The sequence below is a fragment of the Pseudorasbora parva genome, chromosome 18 (assembly GCF_024679245.1).
Source record: "Pseudorasbora parva isolate DD20220531a chromosome 18, ASM2467924v1, whole genome shotgun sequence".
Lineage (NCBI taxonomy): Eukaryota > Metazoa > Chordata > Actinopteri > Cypriniformes > Gobionidae > Pseudorasbora > Pseudorasbora parva.
Genome location: NC_090189.1, coordinates 30,477,038 through 30,498,110, shown reverse-complemented (window position 1 = coordinate 30,498,110; position 21,073 = coordinate 30,477,038). Strand labels below are relative to the sequence as shown.

The window sequence follows — 21,073 nt, the reverse complement described above, 5'->3', positions numbered from 1 at the left end:
ACCAGGCATAACAGTTTTCCATACATTTTTTTGGTTAAAATTGTATCATGTCACTAAAGACCTGAAATGTGTAGCAGTGTAACAATATATACACTGTAAAAAGTAATTCAGGGTGTTGTCTGTAGGAATTTATTTTAAAAAGTATATTTATTCCAATAAATTGATTTTCTTTTATTTTTGAATTAATTTAAGTTTTACATAAGTAAAAAGTGTGAATGTTTTTGCAACTTATTATTACCTATCAAAAAAATGATTTCCCTGACCTTCACAATAAATTGTTTCTACAAAACTCTATTTAAGTGTTTATATCTGAAGTAAAACGTCACGACACGCCCACATGCTGCAGCAGAACAACGAACGAGATAGTTGCGCGTTGTCACCTGGCTGTACCGGACCAGTTTCGGGTTTCTGTGGAGTTTTTGAGGATCTTACAACGTACAACCGATGTAAGTATAGCTATTTACATTGCAAGTTAGGTTTTAGCCGAATGAGCACGCATTGTTGACGCAATGAGCATGTTATCCCCGCATGGCTGAAAAATATGAGGACATGACATAATATATTCCTGGTGTCTCTCTGCAACGTGGTATCATGAAAATTCGTAAATGTGTTGTTGTGTTGCAAAGCAGCTGTTTATGGACCTAACGTTAGTCCGCTTCAACATTGTTTAATCAGTTTTTAAATGCTTTAACTTAATCTGTTGATATATTTGTCTGAAATATTTTGAAACCATTTGATCTAGTAAAAAGATTATATATTTATTTTGCGTTGCATTAACATCAATGATCCTGATATTTTCCTAAATAAACTTTTGTTTCATCTGTGTTGCTTCTTTAGAAGACCATCAAATCTATTGGGAGGAAAAGTTCATGGAGTAGGTAAGCTTTTTAGTAGGTTGAATTGAGATAAATGTTTCAGAGGTTTATTGTTATCTGTCATTTAAAGGAATTAAGGTAACCAAAAGTCAGTTATTGAGTGTCAGGAAAAAAGGAACGGAAAAAAAAGTATCATCCCTTTCTGATTTTTGGATTGCATTAAAATGAAAGGTTGTCAATTCTTGTGTTCCAAATAACAGTTAAACAATTGATGTATTACAGGTAAATGAAGAATTCCGAAGGTGTGCTGCAGTTCCACTAGAATCAGTGTTTATGTCCCAGCTGGACAAGTACTCCAAAACTTCTCGACCAGTTTAGTGCGAAGGGTGGAGCGGTTGGTCAACGCATCAATAACTTGTTAATGGAACTGATACAGGTGAGGCGAAAGTGGTAACAATGTTGCAGGGGCATATTCATACAATAAGTACTTTATTCTCTTGTCTTGCCTATAGATGAATATTGCAAAAAACATTTTTGTTTACAGCTGCTAATTAATTTTAAATATAAAAGAAAGAAATATGCCGGTAAGCTCTGTTAAATAGGTAGTACAGACCCACACTGATAATTGCATTGTAGTTATATTGCCTGCAAGATTCAGTTTTTCATTATTCATTTGCCAACTATAGGATCCAAGTACCTCTGTGGTGAATGAGAGACTCTGAGATGTGAAAACATGGGAGAGAGTGGGCAAGAGCTCATCTCTGACTACTATGTAAGTATTGTTTAAAAAGCATAGTTTTAATTTTTTTGGGGGGGAAGCATTTATTCCTCAGATATCAATCTTATGTCTGTCTGAGTTTAATACGGAGCTGGAGTTGAGGATTGGTTAGCTTGTCTAAGAACAAATACTATAATTGGGTGGAAATGGCTTGTCTGATGGCTCAGTCAAAAGTTCAAAAACACACCTACAAACAACCAAATGTCTGCACAGGAACCAGTTATCAAAATTAATCTTTTGGTCTTCCAGTGGCTAGTAAACTTGATTTAAAATATACTGTCATATTTTTCAACTGCAGCTTCACAGAAGTAAAATCCTTGTTTACATGAATGCAGGAGTCATTATTTATCTGCTGATATAACTGTAAGAGTGGCATTTTCAGATACTTTTACTTAACCACACCTATGTGTTACCAGCTGAACCCCTCTCCCCTTTAAGGATTTAGGCCTTGGAGGTGACTTGTGTATGTGATTTAGTCTCGCAGGTTTGTTGTGTCAAGTGAGACTGTACTGAAAGTTGTACTATGAAGCCAGTTCAACAGGCCAGGCTTACTGTGCAGGAGCTGGCTCGTCCAAACTTAAAACCTTTTGTGAACTTTTAATGTGTGATTTTATTGAAGGCTTTTGAAGATTGTTCTCTGTTGCCATTTATTGTTCTGTTTATGTCTCATACAGGGAAAAACAGAGAGCAGTGTGCACAAGGACTTGCGCAATATGCAGATATATGTCTGTCGTGAACCAGATGCAGTGGGCATCATCGTTGAGGGAATCCTAGGGCATGTTGCCTGCTTCTGGGTATGACATATGCTCTGAACCTGCAGTATCCACCACAACTCTGCAAAACATCTGAGATGTTCCAAAGACTTTTTGTGGGACTTGACACACTGCGCCCAAAACCTTCCTCTTGATTCATGACATTAAAAAACAAACTTCTGATTTAGTTGGTCAAATGCCAGCCTCACACTCATAAATGGCAATCTTGTGTTTTTCAGAAGATTGTTCTGAATGTTTAATTGTTAATTGGCTAGTAGAATATGGCACAGATTGTACTTAAAATGTGTTCTTGTATTAATTTATTATGTTTTAATAAATATGAAAAGGTAATGTACTGTACATTTTATGTATCGCTCAGGTGAAGAGTCACTGTATTTTAATGTCAGTGTTAAGAGTACACAGATTGAACTTTGAAGGTGTTCAATGCTGCACTTAAAGATGAGGTCAGAAGTTTCTGTAATTTTTTATGTTACAAATGTTTACATTACCATTATTGTTACATTAAAATTGATTACAGAAAATGTACCCAATTGTTTATGACAGCTGTTATAGAGCAATAAACGTTGGAAACGAATACATCGCTTTCCTTATTTATTAAAGTTATGGCAATGGTAACTAATTATTTAAAGTGGATTAAGAAATAATTTGTCTAAATTAATGAGTAAATTAATTAATTAAAATAAAAACAATTTTTATTTTAAATTTTACTTATTTTAACTAAGTATGATTTGGTAAATTAATTAGTTAAAATAAAAACAATTTTTATTTTAAATTTTACTTATTTTAACTAAGTATGATTTGGTCGATATGCTGCTCATTAACACAATGGTTAAACTCAAATGTTTTACTTTATCTTGTAGACTCTACTTAATTTTTTAGCATACAGTAAAATAGATAATACTGATTTTTACCAACTCAAAAAACCAAGAAGTTCACTAAACTTACAAAAAGTAGTTGGAAAATGTTGCCTTAATTTTTTTGAGTTTTATTTAAGTAACAGTTTTTACAGTGTATATATATATATATATATATATATATATATATATATATATATATATATATATATATATATATATATATATATATATATTTTTTTTTTTTTTTATTTTTTTTTTTTTGCAAGCAATAATTTTATGACTGAATAAGTGCAATTCACCTTTATTCCACAAGTTGGTGATGTCTGATACACAATTATAAAGTGACGTTTCACTCATAGGCAGAAAACAAAAGTATCATCAGCAAAACTTGAAATGACTCAGTGATTTACGGCAGAGAAGTACTGAACACAATCAAATATTTGTGTCACTGTCACTTGATGGTGGATCTGGTGAAGAAGCTGTCAGCGATCAAAATATTGATTTTGAAGATATGAAAATATGATTGATATTGGGAATATGAGCCAGATGCTGAATGTACTGAGAAATGAGCTCTGATGAGGACAGTGATGATGAAAACATCTGCTCAGACTGAACTCTTCCCAGCTCCAAAAGGTAACAAAATATACCTCATTTTATTCTTCTGTAATTGTTAGTCTAATATCAAGAGAGTTATATAGTATTGTGACAGAGATACATCTGAGTTAGATATAGATCACAGGTTACTAAAGACCCAAATATGTAATAATGATTGGCAAAACATTCACATTTAAGGGTTAACACTTCAGCTACCACTATTAACTAATATGGGGAAAAGGCTTAACTAACCAATAAGTAATATCACATTTAGGTCTGAGAGTTCCTTAATAAGTAATAAATAATAACGAGATAAGCCTCGTTAAAAATGATCAACTAACTATGATAAATTATAAAGAATTACTATTAATTAATTACCAATCACAACATTAACATGTGCCTGAGAGTAGCCTTATCAATTTTCTTGGGTCCTGGGAAAACACACACACACACACACACACACACACACACACACACACACACACACACACACACACACATTTGTTTTTGTGTCATATGGGGACATCCCATATGCGTAATGGTTTTTATACTGTACAAACCGTATGTTCCATCCCCTTACACTGCCCCTGCCCCTAAACCTACCCATCACAGGACACATTCTGCATTTTTACTTTAAAAAAACCTCATCCTGTATGATTTATAAGCATTTTGAAAAGTGAGGACATGGCTAATGTCCTCATATTTCACCCTCTCCTTGTAATAACTATGTCATACCTATGTCATTATACACATTTGTGTCCTCATATGTCACAAAAACATGCCCACACACACACACGTTCATATGTATAATACGCCATAAAGTGCATATCATATGCACGCGAAAAACAGCGTGGCATAGACACGCCAAAATGACTTTTGGCATATACATTCCACGACATTGCACACTCATATTATTTATACGCATTTTCGTGAGATCCGCCTGGGTGGGCATAATTTTCGATCATGGTAGAGCATTAAGCTTTTTGTGAAAATGTAATTTCTGAACTGCCAAGGAAGGCCTGTGTACAACAACCAACATAATAAAATGTTGCCACAATTTATATTCATCGGTTTTATTGCCACTCACTCTTCATTTTTAAAGTGCTGTTAAACATGCAAGAAGCACCGCAATATGTTGGAAAAAGGAAATGTTTTGAGGTATTTCTCCAATAAGCCTGGTTGTTGTATTATATATTGCATACATTTCTTTTTGTATTATTTTGTTCACATTGTTACTAAATGTCTACTCTTGAATTTGATCATTGAACACATTCAATGGGTTTGCTACAAAAAATTCCACTTAGACCCTTCACAGCTGAGATATCATCTGATGCCTTTTTACCATGGAGAAACAAACCATATCCTAAAATCTGATCTCCACCTAAACCAGCACTCTTAAAACTGACCTCAGGGCAGATGCTGAGGGTACCAAGTATCCATCCAAGCTGGAGAAGAGAAATAATTCTTCTTAATAGTTGGTTGAACTCAAGCTTTTGGCTCGCACCACTGCCAACCAAACCATTCATTAGCACTAATTTGACATGTTTACCACCCAGAATCCACATATCAGATAATAAACAAGATTGATTGAGCTCAAGTGGAGACAGTTTCAGCAGCATGTCTGGTTTGGAACCAGAGTACTCATTCTGAAGGATCGAGTTATCCATGCGTCAAGATGGTGTGTGGGTTTGTATGCACTCTCTTTCCATATGCTATAGTATGAGACAAAATTATAAATGTGATTTTAAGAAAATATAAAATCAAACTGACCATACTTTCCTACATGTATTATGAATAAGTTGTTAGTGCATATTATTCTTAGAAAGAAAAAAAGTCAAGGTTTTATAGATAGTTAGCATAGACCAATTTGTCCTCGCTGTTAAGTACATAATCTGGAGCAAAAAAGCATATTTTTACATCGATGGCCATTTAAAATTATCTGAATATATATTTGCACATTCCTACACACAGAAAAATAGGGTGTCCAAATTGTACCTTTAGGGGTACAACAGCTTGTCGCTGAGGCAGTACCCTTAAAAGGACATCTTTGTACCATTTTTACCACAAAAATGTTCATAGTAGTACCTTAAGGTACGCATTTGTACTCAAAGGTACTAATATGCACCTTTTAGGAGTAAAAAAGGTACGAAGATATCCTTTTAAGGGTACTGCCTCAGCGACAAGCTGTTGTACCCCTAAAGGTACAATTTGGACACCCTATTTTTCTGTGTGTAGCATTCTTCTATCACACCTGCTTTTCACAATCCAATCAATTGGTGGATAAAATCAAATACCAATCTTTCCTGATTTCATTCCCAGTTCACTCAGAAATGTCACAATAAGGAAGTCAAAGGGTTTGTGAATGACTTCATTCCAATCAATGGAAGTAAAGAGGAAGTTGTGGTGATTTCTACTGACTGCAAGCCATATCCAACCATATCCAGTCATTTAAGACCATGATTAATGATGATTTCAGATATACAGTATAATATGCAAAGGTTTGATAGGCCTTTGTTTTGCTGAGTTAAATGCATGCCTTCAAGAATGGCAACTGAATAGACTTAAAATATGACATGATTCTTGGGGGGATCTTTAACATCTGAAGATATTTAACGTATTCCCCTCCCCTCCGCCCTTGTACAGCTGGTCTTGATGTAGCCAAAACCAGGAGATTGGGAGTAACATGTTCCAGGATCAACTCAAGCTCTGGGAATTATGGAATTACCTCCTCCACCCCCCAGCCTAAAACTCTCATTCCTACCCAACGACTCCCCAAGAGTGTCAACACCTCAAAAATGTGAATTTCCACTTCAGTGCTTCCTAATTTCAAGGTCTACTTTCTTTTTTCCCTGTTGTCCTCTATTGCTACACATTTGCCGCCTGTTATTCCATTGTTTCTGAAGTATTATGCAAGTTCCTTTACATATTTCTGTGACATTTCAGCCTTGTGAGAAGATTTCCACATTATAAAAAGTATTTTTTGAAAGAAACTTCCAGGAAAGTTCAGTCCAATAAAGAAAAACAAACTGCAAGCCGTATTATTCTCAAATTTGTCTGAAATCTATTAAAAACGTCATAAAATCTGCAAATCATGCACGCTGTAATATTCCATTGAAAGCTTATATTGTATAGGTTTATGTAAGAATTGTATGTCTCTATAGGCATCTCTATTGGTTTTACCTGGATTAGGCCTAGTTTGTTTTATCATTCACTTCTTTTTGCAGAAAGCATGAAAAAGAATGTTGAAGATGAAACTTGGAAAGACTTCACATTCCAAAATGATTAGTCTAAGTGAAAATTTAAGCAAAAAAATACCATGAGAAATTTTCATCTGGTTCTTATTATAGTCACTTTTCTTCTGTGTGTGCGTAAAACGTGACATCCTGCAAGTGTTAGTGCTGTTTTTCAAAATTATGGTTTATAAACATCTGGTGAGCCTCTCACTTACATTCATTTGAAAGATTGTCTCTTCACCTCTAATAAAACACTCCACTTTACCAAGCCATGGTAAACTGACTGTAAAATTACAGTGAAAGATGTAAACATAATCAAAAAACTAGGTTCATAATCGGGAACTTTTGTCTCACACGCCCTTATTTGTGCATTATCACTCAAACTGAAGGACGTTACTGATATTAAAAAGCATTATGAAAATACTAAACTTTACACAGAAACACACTGTACCAAGTGGGTTTAACATAAAAATTATACTGTTAAATGTATTGTTAAGTAGAATTCACACAAAATTGTTCACTCATATATAGGCCTACCTGACCCAACTGAAATGTGAGTACTTTACCCTTTAATTGTTGTGATTCTGATAATCCTATTTCATCTCTATTGTAATTATGGTTTGTAAATCTATTTTTTCACCCCAATTCATGTACAGTATATAGTCATTTTACTTACTAGAGGTGCGTTTCCCATACAACGATGTTATTCACTGCTTAATCGTTGAAGAAATCAACTAGCTAGTCACGACTGTTTCCCGAAACCGTTTTGGTGCAAATCTGTCGTTCAACCACGTAGGTTAATGATGCCATGCAGGTGTTGGAGTAATGACTGCTTTTAATGAATTATTTTGTGATCAAATTCACGCTAGATTTTTTGCTATAAATTATGGACATGGCACTTGAGGACTAATTCTTATTTTTCTCAGTTATTTTGCTTTATTTCCAGATTCAAATAGGCTCGTTTGTAGCTACTAGAGCACGTCCGCACACTCTTCAAAACAAAGGTGCTTAAATCTCTTGACAAACTTAAAAGACATAAATGACATTTGTATGTATTCGAAATAAAAGATTGTAGTAAATATCAGCTTGCTTATTTTGCTTAAAATAAGGATTTATTAAGACCACATGTCATACAATAAAGAAACTATGCTTCACAGGTTGAGATCTGTTCCAACCACACAAGTTTGCGAATGTTCGTGGGAACGATGACTTCTGGAAACAGCAACACGTTAAACTATATTGTGTGTGATTATTTTGTCATTTTACGTTTTTTTATATATATTTTTTTTCTGAATGTGGAAATGTGAGCACATGGTGATCAATATGCACATAATTATTATTTTATAGAGGAAAAATAAGGGCAATTCACTCAAAGAGGCTGCTTGTTTGTGTGGGCTAGTATCAGTATGTTTTCTAGTGATTGTAATCGAGACTCGGACTCGGTCTCGAGACCATATTTTAATGGTCTCGGTCTCCTCATGGACTCGTGTGCCTTTGGACTCGGAATTGACTCGTAGACCTACTCGAACATGTTAGGACTCGGACTTACTTCCGAGTCCACTCGAGTCCCATTCAAAATATTCATGATTATTACACTATGTTAATATTTCTAGTTAATAGTTGATGTTGGACACTTCTAATGATGTGTGGTTTTCTTAAGCGCAACTGCACCTAGGGTGTAGTTTATGGGGGGGATATAGCCTAACCCCCCCCCGAAATATTTCAACATGTAAATCACTGTAGATCAAAATGAATCAGAAATCATAGAATTCATTTGTTTTGAAACAATAATTTTGTTCCTAATCAAATACGAGTTTGACATAATAAATCGGACAAAAAATACTCCCCCTCCATTGAACCGGTTGCTAAAGCCCAACCAATGAGTCGCACTTTCACCGACACAATGGTGTTTGAATGGGAAATCAAACGTTAGCGCAAAAAATAAAGAGAAGTGCTGTACAGTGGACTATAGCCTATTTAACTGCTGGTCAGAGAGGGATGCAAAAAATAAATAAAGCATGTACTGAGAATGAGGTATGGGAATATTGTGTAATAGCTAAGCACAAACCACATATATTTAGCTAGCTAATCCATTGCAATATATTTAGCTATATAACAAGTTACCAAAGCAGCCGTCTGTTTTGCTAGTTCATTTTTCAGTAGTGTCTGTAATTATCAATGACAAAAGTATTCTCATCGGTGTGTGTTTTCTTCCTAAATTAATCTAACTTTTGAACAAATTGGATGAATGAACGATTTAAGTGGCTCACTCACTCACAAAAAGTGAATCACTGCCGCCTATTGGTGGTTTCTCTTTCTTTTTATAATCTCTACTATGTTAGAATTTTATGAATGATTGAATGAATCAACAAAATTTCATAACTTTATGAGGTGTATAATCTCTTAACATGTTTTTAGAACCGATTCGAGGTAAATATACCAGCAGGGTAGAAAAGTCAGCAGAGGGATCGGAGTAGAGGATTAGGTAAAGAAAAACACCAGCTTTGTAAAGTTAGGCTGTACAGATTTATCAATCGGTATCTATGACAGTTAGCATATAACAGTACAGCCACAAAGAGTTCATATGTAGTAAGAAACTCTAAAAAAACAAAAACTTTCTGCGATGTGTAAATTCTGCGGTACATCAATTACTGAAGCAAAGGAAACAACGTCCAATTTTCATTGACACGTGGAGCGAAAGCACAAAGATTAAGAACTAATAATTTCTGAAACTATATGCAAGAAATTTCAGCATTTTGACAGCTAATGCTTAAAAGTTTGTTCTTTGTAGAAGTCTGCGAGTCTTTTTACGCCCGCGCTCATGCTCGCGCTTCTATTTTACTGTGTCCACCTGGTATCCTGTAGTGATTGCGTTTTCCAGAAAGTCAAATTAAAATATTTACTGTTTACAAAGCAGGACAAAAGTGTCACAGAGAAATCCAAACCTTGTTTAATTAATAATAAAATGAGCATCTCCACCAAAAATATCTAAGGTCGCCCGCCCTCTCTTCCACCGCCATACTTCTCAAACACACAGACATACGAATCCATATTAAACCCTTTGGCTCGTGCCTTTTGGCTTGTTTCCGTCGAAGAAGGTCACAATCCTGGTGCGATCATATAGGCTATATATATATATATATATGTATTTATTCCTCATTAGTGCCAGTGCGGATCGAATGAGGAATCTTTGTAAACATACCACCGCCTCTCTCTGGTCTTGGTCTCGACTCGGACTCGACCCTCTCTGAACTCGGTCTCGACTCGGACTCGACCCTCTCTGAACTCGGTCTCTACTTGGTCTCGACTCGGACTCGACCCTTTTTGAACTCGGTCTCGACTCAGTCTCGACCCTCTCTGAACTCGGTCTCGACTCGGACTCGACCCTTTTTGAACTCGGTCTCGACTCAGTCTCGACCCTCTCTGAACTCGGTCTCGACTCGGACTCGACCCTTTTTGAACTCGGTCTCGACTCGGACTCAACCTTTTTTGAACTCGGTCTCGACTCGGACTCAAGCCTCTCTGAACTCGGTCTCGACTCGGACTCGACCCTTTTTGAACTCGGTCTCGACTCAGTCTCGACCCTCTCTGAACTCGGTCTCGACTCGGACTCGACCCTTTTTGAACTCGGTCTCGACTCGGACTCAACCTTTTTTGAACTCGGTCTCGACTCGGACTCAAGCCTCTCTGAACTCGGTCTCGACTCGGACTCGACCCTTTTTGAACTCGGTCTCGACTCAGTCTCGACCCTCTCTGAACTCGGTCTCGACTCGGACTCGACCCTTTTTGAACTCGGTCTCGACTCAGTCTCGACCCTCTCTGAACTCGGACTCGACCCTTTTTGAACTCGGTCTCGACTCGGACTCAACCTTTTTTGAACTCGGTCTCGACTCGGACTCAAGCCTCTCTGAACTCGGTCTCGACTCGGACTCAAGCCTCTCTGAACTCGGTCTCGACTCAGACTCGACCCTTTTTGAACTCGGTCTCGACTCAGACTCGACCCTTTTTGAACTCGGTCTCGACTCAGACTCGACTCTTTTTGAACTCGGTCTTGACTCGGTCTCGACTCAGACTCGACCCTTTTTGAACTCGGTCTTGACTCGGACTCGACCCTCTCTGAACTCGACCCTCCCTGAACTCGGTCTCAACTCCGACTCGACCTTTTTTGAACTCGGTCTCGACTCCGACTCGACCCTTTTTGAATTCGGTCTCGATTCGGACTCGACCCTTTTTGAACTCGGTCTCGACTCCGACTCGACCCTTTTTGAATTCGGTCTCGATTCGGACTCGACCCTTTTTGAACTCGGTCTCGACTCCGACTCAACCCTTTTTGAACTCAGTCTTGACTCGGACTCGACCCTCTCTGAACTCGGTCTCGAATGAGCTGGTCTCGACTACAACACTGATGTTTTCCTATATTAATTTGTTTCATGTGATTTTACTTTTTTATGTTTGATGCTCCTGTTTGTCCCTTTCGCCTTGTAACCACATAGGAGAATGAACAATAAGGGCTATCTATCTATCTATCTATCTATCTATCTATCTATCTATCTATCTATCTATCTATCTATCTATCTATCATCAAAGTGAACTGCTTTACAGTCTCTAGTGTAAGGTGATATTGTCACAGCTGTAATGAGAGACAGAGCAAAAAGATAACAAGTTTATTGTTCAACAGAACGGCAAGCGTCAACAATAAACAAGACTCAGATAACAGGCAAAAGTAGCAAAGAGACAGGCTCCAGGGCACAGGCAGGCGAACTACAGCGAAGGTCAGGTGCAGGCGGCCAGGCAGACGACACGGCAGAGCAGGGAAGCAGCAGACAACCAGAGGCCGAAATCCTGGACCCGGAACCGAGATAATCCCCCAGGGGAAACAGAAGCCGAAGCCATCCACACCAGAAACGCCTGTAACAATCTGTCAATGGGTGCCAGTGAGAGGTTTATATAGTGAGACTGATGAGTGCAGCAGGTGAAGGTGATGAGTCCCATAATCAGTGGCCACGCCTCCAACACAACCTCACAAGACACAGAGAAGAGAGACAGTGAATCTATAAACCGTGATATAAGGTATAAGGTAAATTCGCTAATAGTTTCAATTGAGTTACAGCACAGGATGTCATCTTTCTATTATACCGGTATACATGAATGATAACGCTTTGAAAAAAAAAAGAAAAAGCCTATAAAATGTATAAACATCCTCAGTAAGTCTATTTTGCTTAAACTATAATAAAAATTTCAGAGACAGCATTTAGCTGGTCAGATATGTCTCATAAGTGTGCCTTTGCCGATCTCTCCCTTCACAGGAGGCACAGAGATCATATTTGAGCTCAGGATGTGAAAGGAAATCTCAAAGCGCCTTAGGGCCAAAAGTATGGTGTGTTTTTCTTGGCCTCCACTCCATTTTTTTTTCTCCACATAATTTCAGAGATTCAAAACACTGAACTGGATTGATTTGTTGCTTTCTGCTGTACGGTACGAAAATTACACAACATGTCAAAGCAATGAGAGCATGGCAGTTAATTATAGGGGTTGGGGAAACACAGAGACCTTCCAACAATATCTTAATTAACAATATCAGAAACATGTGATATTTAAAATTAACAAGGATATTAGAATAAAAGTTATTGTGGATTTATTGTGTTTGAATGAATTTTCCATGATCCTTAAACTATGAGCTGGATGAATATTTACAGTTTCACCCTTTTGTGATCTAGTCAACATTTTCACATGTATTTAAAGAGGAAAGGTTTTTTTTCTGCATTTCCCCATGAAGTTAGAAAAGGGACAAAAGCCAAGAAACATAAAGACAAGAACACATACTGGTGAATCATAAGTGGTTCACCTTAGCTTTCATTTACTCTTAGTATTTAAGTCCAAAATACACAGACATAGGTCTGAAAATAAATAAATGCACTGTACGTTTTATGCAACTATACATAAGATCTGAACTTGAATTGCTGCTATATTGCATATTTGACCATCATCCAAACCGCTAGAAATATGTACCCTGCAACCACAGTTACTTCAAGTAAAAAGTGTAAAATTGACTCTGTGAAATGTCAAAGTCATGAACCCCAAACAGACATGAAAAACTAATGAAGGAGAGCGATGTAATGCACTTGACCTTGATAGTTTAGCTCACAAGAGGGTCATTTTATTCTGTCTGATTTCAAGATGGCTTACTGCTCTACTGCTTTAGAACCCAAGTATGGATTGCTGTGGTTTCAAAGCTGTTAATTTTACCAAGGAAGCACTTCTGGCTTTGATGGGAGCCCTAAAAACTGAAGCTTTCTTTTTTCCTTATGTTCTTATCCTTTTCTTCTCTTGTAATGTAAGTTATCATTAAGATTAGTAAGCAGAATCCGGTTGCCATGTACAAATCAATTGAAACACAGCAAACGGCAAGAGTGCCACAGGGCTCTGTGTTGGACAATCATTTAATTTAACAATGCAGCTGGTAAAAAGACTTTTGGCCTTAAACCATATATATATCACATCAACTCATAATATAAGTCAGTATGTGTATGGCTCCCACATGCCTGTATGCACTCACGGTAAAGTCTGGATATTCTCCTGATGAGATGGTGGATGGTGTCCTGGGGGATCTCCTCTCAGGCCTGGAACAGGGCATCAGGACAGCTTGTGGTGCTACTTGGCGGCTTCAGATGCTCCGATACATAATGTCCTAGAGGTTCTCAATTGGATTCATGTCTGGGGAACATGAGGGCCAGTCAATGGCATCAATGCCTTTGTCATCTAAAAACTGCCTACACACACACTCTAGCCACATGAGCCCAGGCATTTTCATGCACCATGAAGAACACAGGGCCCACTGCACCAGCATAAGGTCTGACAATGCTAAGGATTTCATCCTGGTACCTGAAAGCAGTAAGGGAACCTATGGATAGCACCTGGAGGTCTGTGCAAACCACCAAGGATATATCATATCCTGACTCATGTCTGTCACATGTGCTAAGAGTTCAGCCTGTTCTCATGCGTGAAGAGAATGGGTCACCAATGGCGGAATTTTATTCTGGTGTTCGCTGGCAAATGGAAATTTAGTGTGAAAAAAATGTATTGAGCTGTGAGGGTAGGTCCAACTAGAGGACATCAGGCCCTCATGCTACCCTCACAAAGGCTGTTTCTGACAGTTTGATCAGAAACAAGTACACAAGTAGCTTGATGGAGGTCATTATGTTGACCCTCTTGTTCCTCCTTGCACAAAGGTCCTGCTGCTGGTTTGTTTCACTTCTACGTCCCTGTCCACCACTCCTTGTGTAACAGCCTTTACAACTATTATTAACTATTACTTTACAATATATATATCATTTTAAGTTACTTTTTTTTCATTAATGTACACACAGCACCCCATATTGACAGAAAAACACAGAATTGTTGACAGAAAAATGGATTTATAAAAAAAAACTGAAATATCACATGGTCCTAGTATTCAGACCCTGTGCTGTGACACTCATATTTAACTCAGGTGCTGTCCATTTCTTCTGATCATCATTGAGATGGTTCTACACCTTCATTTGAGTGCAGCTGTGTTTGATTATACTAATTGGACTTGATTAGGAAAGCCACACACCTGTCTATATAAGACCTTACAGCTCACAGTGCATGTCAGAGAAAATGAGAATCATGAGGTCAAAGGAACTGCCTGAAGAGCTCAGAGACAGAATTGTGGCAAGGCACAGATCTGGCCATGGCTACAAAAACATTCCTGCTGAACTTAAGGTTTGCTAAGAGCACAGTGGCCTCCATAATCATTAAATGGAAGACGTTTGGGACAACCAAAACCCTTCCTAGAACTGCTATACGGCCAAACTAAGCTATCTGGGGAGAAAAGCCTTGGTGTGAGAGGTAAAGAAGAACCCAAAGATCACTGGGACTGAGCTCCAGAGATGCAGTCAGGAGATGGGAGAAAGTTGTAGAAAGTCAACCCTCACAGAAGCCCTCCACCAGTCGGGGCTTTATGGCGGAGTGGCGCGACAGAAGCCTCTCCTCAATGCAAGACACATGAAAGACCTCATGAAGTTTGCTAAAAATAACATCTGAAGGACTCCAAGATGGTGAGTAATAATAAGATTTTCTGGTCTGATAAGAGCAAGATAGAACTTTTTGGCCTTAATTCTAAGCGGTATGTGTGGAGAAAACCAGGCACTGCTCCTCACCTGTCCAATACAGTCCCAAAAGTGACGCATGGTTGTGGCAGCAACATGCTGTGGGGGTGTTTTTTAGCTGACGAAAACCTTCTCCAGAGTGCTTAAGGGGGGGGGGGGGGGATTCCCATCCTAAACATAGTACTTTTTTGTATATATATATAAATACTGTATATATATATATATATATATATATATATATATATATATATATACATATATATATATATATATATATATATATATATATATATATATATATATATATATATATATATACACATATATATATATATATATATATATATATATATATATACATATATATATATATATATATATATATATATATATATATATATATATATATATATATATATATATATATATATATATATATATATACAGTATTTAGGGCATCTTAGTTCTTGTTAATCATTGAAGATTATGCAGCCAGTAATTAAACCAGTATAATTGCTACTGGAATGATAATCTATTCATTGTCACTGGGGTTACTTCACCACTCATGTGGAACTTCCTCGCACAAGATATGATTATTTAATGCCTTTTGCTAACTAGATTTCAGTTATGGCCATTCATGTGGAGATTGTGCACCAAGTCTAAGGTCCATCATTGGCTTTAATAACTGACTAGCCTTTCTGGCGTAGACTCACTGCCTCAGGTCTTCAAACACTGGCCAAGGATTTCTCAATCCTGGAATGTGATTATCAGAGATGACCATCTAATCTGAGTAAACATAAGTGTGTTTTTCTGTTCTGGATACAGTCGCTTTAAGACATGGTCGTGGGGTTGAAAACTGAATTAATGGGACTGCAAGCTGGCCTGAACTGTGGTCGTTTGTGTATTTTTTTTACACATATCTTGTAACTGTATTCTTTAGTCCTCTGTTGAAAGTTTGTTGACTCTAAAATGCATACTTTTTTGTTGCTACAACAATTTCTCACACCATTTTAACAATATGCTCTGTTTGCTTTCAAGTCATCCTTCCAGCTCCTCTCATATACATATTTTACAGTTTAAAGTCAACAAAAAATATCCCTACAGTATGTACACTCACCTAAAGGATTATTAGGAACACCATACTAATACTGTGTTTGACCCTCTTGAGCATACTGGATTTTTTCCCTTTTCACACCATTCTTTGTAAACTCTAGAAATGGTTGTGTGTGAAAATCCCAGTAACTGAGCAGATTGTGAAATACTCAGACTGGCCTGTCTGGCACCAACAACCATGCCATGCTCAAAATTGCTTAAATCACCTTTCTTTCCCATTCTGACATTCAGTTTGGAGTTCAGGAGATTGTCTTGACCAGGACCACACCCTTAAAAGCATTGAAGCAACTGCCATGTGATTGGTTGATTAGATAATTACATTAATGAGAAATGGAACATTACCTGTTTTGTAAGTACATTAATCATTATGTAAGGAGTCTTCCATCATTTCAGATTTTCCGTGTGATAATTCTGGAGACAGGGAATAGAACAGAACTATTAGTTTTTGACTGAGTATTATTTAAAATTTAACCTCATTTCATGAAGTCACAACAAAATATGACATCAGAGTGGACTGGCAAGAGAAAGTAAAATCTGCACAGCCAACTAGTTATGCAAGACAGAGAGCTGAGAGTGATTGGACATTGAAGAGAAGGGTGCGGCAGTCTTCTGCTTCACTGGGGCGTCAACTGATCGCACCCAGAATGCTGTAATGAAACAATCATCCAGGATTGGACGGGTGGGAGGAAAATGGGGTCTTTTAGTTGATGTGTAATTCTCACTAAACAAACTGAAGGAAAAAAAATTGTTATACCTTGCCTTACAGCCAAGGGGGAGAGTGGGGTAAGCTGTGCCAAATGTTTAACTTGTGTTGATCTTTAGGCACATCTGAAATCATTTTTCAGAATGCTGCTATCAACTGAATTTTAAAAAAGTGCCTATAAAATAAGGTCATATAAATATGATTTTTACACACACACCCTTACAAAAGTTATTTTATACAACTTGTAACAAAATTAAATGCTATGTAGAAATAAACATCAAACCATATTAAGCAATGCTGAAAAGTACTGTTACACACTTTATCAGGTTTTAAATTAAATAAATATGGTTTTATACAATTTGCCGTCATGTCTTGTTTAGGTTTAGAGCTAGGTTTCTGCCATATAGAAAATCCTTTTGCACCCAAAACGTGCTTATCATTTTTATCATCACTTATATTTGTACTTATTATTACACAGCTCTGTGAAATACTTGATTCTGATTGATCAATCGCGCATTCCAGCGGTATGTTATTTCCAGATAACACCCGCCCATCCGGGTAATACGAGTTATCTTGACAGAAATCCTGTCCGCTGGTAGCGGTTTTAAATGCCTGATCAAAAGTGGTTATACATGGTTCTGGACAATCAATTGTTTAAAATAACTAAATAATAAACTAATAAACTATGAATTCATTGCCATACTAAGTACACACGCAAAACATTTATTTGAAATATGTAATTGATTGCTATAATGGGAGCAAAAACATGTTCTGAATTATATACTTATATAAGCACTTATAGCTTCAGTTATATGCTACTAATATATGAAACATATGCTTTGTAAGACGTTAAAGACTATTTTAACACAATTTAAACAGCAAAAATCAAAACGCAATTGTGTAGGAATTGTAATCAGGCTCTGAACAGATTACCTATTAAAATTTATTTCAGCCAATAGAATCGCTCTTGGGGTCCTTGCGGACACGATTTCACAGGGGGACAGGATTTGTCATGACACCGGTACTACTTCTGTGCTTAACGCTGGCGCCATCTTGTGGCTTAAACAACCGTGGGTTACAATGGAAGACTTCAAGGCAGGTTTCCTTTATAACGTTTTTAATATAGATATGTTTCTTACACAAACGCATCGATTCGAATCAGAAGGCTCTATTAACCCATCGGAGCCGTGTGGAGCACGTTATTTGACGGACAGCTGCATTTTTATGGACTTCAAACACAACTACAACTACTGCTTGGATTAACATTAGCCTGGACTTTTTAAATATAACTCTGATTGTATTTGTCTGAAAGAAGAATGTCATATACACCTATGATAACTTGAGGGTGAGTACATCATAGGCTTGGTTTCATTTTTGGGTGAACTAACCCATTTCAGCATCCATTTTCAACATTTAGCAAGGGCATATGGCAAATCTTCAGCAATAGATAAACGCTTAAAGCAGGTTGGAACTGTTTTTCTTCGCAGAAGCTTTGCGTAAGAGCTAATAAAATATTTAATCTCAAGACAATATTTTGTGTCTAATAATTTTTTATTTGAGACTAGTAGCCGTGTAATAAGCGCACTGTTAGCAATTGATGTAATTTTTACAGTAAATTTTACAACAACTTATTGTATTCATTTTTTTATTGTAAATGCAAATGCATGATGGGAAATTTATGGACAGTCTTGTAATTTTGTTGTAACTACACTGTAAAAGCATTAGTTTACAGCCACCGCATAGCATTGTGGGATTCCTACTATTTGAATTTTGAAATTGCGCGGCACTGTGGCGGCCAATGCACCAGAATCAAACATTTTTGGAAGGAACACATCTCAGGTATGAAACGTTAACATGAAATCTATTTTTATAAGTCCATGGATATATTAATACTGGTGATATGAGTGAGTGGTGATTGTTTCGTTTGGTATTTTTCAGTGACATCTCAGTGACTTGACACTCCCGGTAAAAAACACCACGAACCGACTGCGGTGAAGCGGCGTCTTTACTCAAACCATCCGGGAAAAGTTACCACATCCAGGTACGAAATATTCAAAATTTTTCGTTTGGTATATTTCAGTAACATTAGCTAGAGTAACGTCAGTTCTCTATAACGTTAGCTCAACTCTCATCATTAAACTCAAAATGATTAGTTTGTTCTTTTTTTTGCTGAAGGAGATTCAAAGACCCGAGTCTGTAAAATGATCCAAACTTTGGATCTACGGTGTTGTGTGGAAAGTTTTTTTTATGGCACGCTTGACTTCTGAGAAGAACGTCACGTCTGCCTCCTGTCAGTGAGTTAGTTTATAAAGGTAACGTTAGCTTATGTTTGCTCTTTTCTTATTTTTCGTTTGGTATATTTCAGTAACATTAGCTATAGTAACGTTAGATCTCTATAACGTTAGCTCAACTCGCATGATTCAACTCAAAATGATTAGTTCGTTAATTTTGCTTAAGGAGATTCAAAGATCCGAGTCTGTAAAATGATCCAAACTTTGGATCTACGGTGGTCTGTGCTGTGGAAAGATTTTTATTAGGCGCTTGACCTCTGAGAAGATTGTCACGTCTGCCTGTCAGTGAGTTAGTTTAAAAAGGTAGCTGTTTGCTCTTTTCTTATAACTGTTAAAGCATATATCAAGAACAGATTTTATAACATTATTGTATATATATAATTATTAAATAATTATTATAATAAATATATATAATTATATATATATATACTTTTTTTTTTTTTGTCCGTTTTGCCGAACATAGCTAGCTCCTGTCATTCTGTTTGTAATCTAGCTAACGATAAAGTGCCTTAAACTGAACTGCGCATGTTCATCTTAGAAAAATTATTTCTAAGTGTAGTAATCATAAAAGGTGTCTTTTTTTTTTTTTTTTTTTTTGCACGTGCTGAAAGTCCGGTGGTCTGTGGAAAGTTTTTTTATAGCGGGCTTTGACTTTGAGAAGAACGTCTCGTCTGCCTCCTGTCAGTGAGTTAGTTTAAAAAGGTAGCTTATGTTTGCTCTTTTCTTATAACTGTTAAAGCATATATCAAGAACAGAATTTATAACATTATTGTATATATTTGTATAAATATATTTTTTGTCCGTTTTGCTGTTTTGCCGAACATAGCGGCTAGCTCCTGTCAGTTTGTAATACGATAAAGTGCCAAATCTTAAACTGAACTGTGCACGTTCATCTTAGAAAAAATATTTTCAAGTGTGAATGGTGTCTTCTCATTTTTTTTGCACTTGCTGAAAGTCCGGTGGTCTGTGGAAAGGTTTTTTTTTTTTTATGGCAGGCTTTAACTTCTGAGAAGATCGTCTCGTCTGCCTCCTGTCAGTGAGTTAACGTTTTATAAAGGTAGCTTATGTTTGCTCTTTTCTTATAACTGTTAAAACATTTATCAAGAACATTTTTTATAACATTATCGTATATATATATATATAATTTTTTTTCTTCCTTTTTTTCGTATAATCTTCCCTAATTTTGTAGAAGTTAATTCTGTAATTTTTTTAAATGTCTTTGAGTTGTTGATGGAGGGTGCGGTGGTCAAAGGAGATAATGTTCAAGTGGATCTGTGTAAGTCTTTCTCCACTTGAACATGAATTCATGTTAGGTGGCAATAGTGTGTTGTGCAGCTTTTAGTTATATTGTTAATGGGTTTCAGGAGAGATACTGCGCGGCGCAGACACATGGATTATGTCCATGGAAGGAGCATGTGTGATGGGGCCCCACAGCAACCTCCTGCATGGATTGGCAGCAGTCTTCGCTGCCTACTATGTCTTCAACTTGCAATATCCAGCAGAAGCCGCAAGCACACTTGAATTCATTCAGAGGTGTGTTTCAACATGGCACTGTCATGTTTAATTTTATAGGCATTGATTAGCTGTTTCAGGTGTGTTTGATTGGGATTGGATTTAAACTGTGCAGAACAGTGGCCCTCCAGGACCGAGATTGGGGACCCCTGCCTTAAAGGGTTAGTTCACCCAAAAATGAAAATTAGATGTTTATCTGCTTAGCCCAGTGCATCCAACATGTAGGTGTGTTTGTTTCTTCAGTAGAACACAAATGAAGATTTTTAACTCCAACC

The 21,073-nt window shown here is 37.0% G+C and overlaps 4 long non-coding RNA genes across 4 annotated transcripts; 3 read left to right on the top strand and 1 right to left on the bottom strand.

Moving 5' to 3' along the window:
* Nucleotides 1–365: 365 nt before the first annotated feature.
* LOC137046461 (uncharacterized) lies at nt 366–1,182 on the top strand. The gene is made up of 3 exons (XR_010898970.1): nt 366–446; nt 838–878; nt 1,098–1,182. It is a non-coding gene; the product is annotated as an uncharacterized lncRNA (long non-coding RNA).
* Nucleotides 1,183–1,187: 5 nt separating this feature from the next.
* LOC137046460 (uncharacterized) lies at nt 1,188–2,942 on the top strand. The gene is made up of 3 exons (XR_010898969.1): nt 1,188–1,251; nt 1,502–1,587; nt 2,268–2,942. It is a non-coding gene; the product is annotated as an uncharacterized lncRNA (long non-coding RNA).
* Nucleotides 2,943–11,746: 8,804 nt separating this feature from the next.
* Nucleotides 11,747–16,704, bottom strand: LOC137046834 (uncharacterized). The gene is made up of 3 exons (XR_010899090.1): nt 16,635–16,704; nt 13,607–13,764; nt 11,747–11,968 (listed from the first exon to the last, which is right to left on the bottom strand). It is a non-coding gene; the product is annotated as an uncharacterized lncRNA (long non-coding RNA).
* Nucleotides 16,705–18,756: 2,052 nt separating this feature from the next.
* Nucleotides 18,757–20,813, top strand: LOC137045847 (uncharacterized). Its single transcript, XR_010898865.1, has 3 exons — nt 18,757–18,834; nt 18,934–19,036; nt 20,651–20,813. It is a non-coding gene; the product is annotated as an uncharacterized lncRNA (long non-coding RNA).
* The last annotated feature ends 260 nt before the right edge of the window (nt 20,814–21,073 follow it).